This window comes from Octodon degus, unplaced genomic scaffold (assembly GCF_000260255.1).
Source record: "Octodon degus isolate 3935 unplaced genomic scaffold, OctDeg1.0 scaffold00010, whole genome shotgun sequence".
NCBI lineage: Eukaryota > Metazoa > Chordata > Mammalia > Rodentia > Octodontidae > Octodon > Octodon degus.
Window position 1 is genome coordinate 25671342 of NW_004524586.1, and position 1727 is coordinate 25673068.

Below are 1727 nucleotides of genomic sequence, written 5' to 3' on the forward strand. Positions count from 1 at the left end.
TTTTTTTTTTTTTTTTTTTTTGCTGTTATGTTTTTTCAGATGTTTTTGTTTTGTATATCTCAGTTCTTTCCGGAGTTATTTTGAGTGTGCCTTGAAGGCGTTTGTTACAGTTGAACTGTGATTCTGTGTTTTGCTAGTTTAAAGTCATCTTCTCATAAATGGGAAGATCTTTGCTTGTTTCTTTCTATACACAGCATCATGGAGGGGCCTTGCCACATTTGTAGGTTGTCTTTTCCATGGAATAGAATAGATTTTTTTAAATATTTATTTATTTATTTATTTATTCATTCATTCATTCATTCATTCATTCATTTTGTGTGTGTGTGGCCAGCTCAGCCCACCAGGGGGTGGGGCTGGCTGGCATGTGGTGCTGAGGGATTAAGCCGCGCTCCCTGTGCTTTGCTTTGCTTAGCTTAGCTTGTTTTAAGTAGGTGCTTTAGACCACTGAGCCATCTCACCAGCCCAAATAGATTTTTTGTTTGTTTGTTTGTTTGTTTGTTTGTTTTAAATTTATTTATTTATTTTGTGTGTGTGGCCAGCTCAACCCACCAGGGGGCGGGGCTGGCTGGCATGTGGTGCTGGGGGATTGAACCGTGGTCCCGGTGTTTTGCTTAAGCTTAGCTTGCTCTAAGTGGGTGCTTTAGACCACTGAGCCATCTCACCAGCCACCAAGAACATATTTATTTTATGGGGTTTTTTTGTGTTTTGTTTTTTGAACCAGGGATTGAACTCAGGCCCTCATGCTTGCCAGGGAAGCACTTATTCCACTGAGCCATCTCCCCAGCCCTGTTTGTTTGTTTTTGAAACAGGATTTCACTATACCACTCAGGCTGACCTTAAAATTCAGAATGATCCTCCTTATGGATTTTTCTTTTTATCTTTACAATAAAAAGTTTAATAATTTCTCTGGGACTATAATAAGGCTTCTTGTGTGTGATGTTTTCCTTCTTGGCATTTTACCCTTAGAATTTAATTTAATCTCAGAAATAAATTGGTTTTATTTATTTATTTATTTTTTGTCTTTTTGAGATGGTGTTACAGTTCAGGTTGACCTTGAGCTCACTTTATAGTTGAGGTTGGCCTCAAACTCACATGATCCTACCTCAGTCTCTGTAGTGCTGAGAGCACATGCACATTCCACTACATCCCAGTAGAAGACAAGATTTATTTAAGGAAATGCTTTTCGTTTTTCTGTTTTTGCTCTAAATCTTCATCATTGTATCTTTTCTTTTTTAATGTATTTAGTACGGGGCCTATAGGGTCTCACTACACAGATCGGACTTGTAGTGATCCTTTCTGTTTTTCAGTATCCCAAGTGCTGGCATTACAGGCTTGTGCCACCATGCCCAGTCTCATTCACTGGCTCAGCATGCCCCAGAGGCAGGGATTGCACCCGGTCCCTGTGTCTGCCTAAGCAGGCGCTTTAATCCATTGAGCTATCTGGCCAGCCATGGTCATGGTATCTTTTAATGTTTTACTCTTTGTCATCTTTGTGTCAGGTTACCTGAGTGGTTCAGTTTATATTTTATCAGCAGGACCCATTTTCTGTCCTTAAAATAAGTTTGGTAATGTTCTTTAGAATTCCTGTTATAGGACTGTTACAGCACCTTTTTTTCCCCCATAACTTTATTGAGAAACAAATAGCAATGAGACAGTTTAAAATCAAATTGGTAGGACAGTTTCAATAATTAACACACTGCATACTCTCTTCCTAGTGGTTATTTGCT

The 1727-nt window shown here is 39.0% G+C and overlaps 1 protein-coding gene across 2 annotated transcripts in view; it reads left to right on the forward strand.

Moving 5' to 3' along the window:
• Eif3a (eukaryotic translation initiation factor 3 subunit A) overlaps positions 1-1727 on the forward strand; it is a 52393-nt gene that overhangs the window by 37915 nt on the left and 12751 nt on the right. The gene's annotated exons all lie outside the window — the stretch shown is intronic.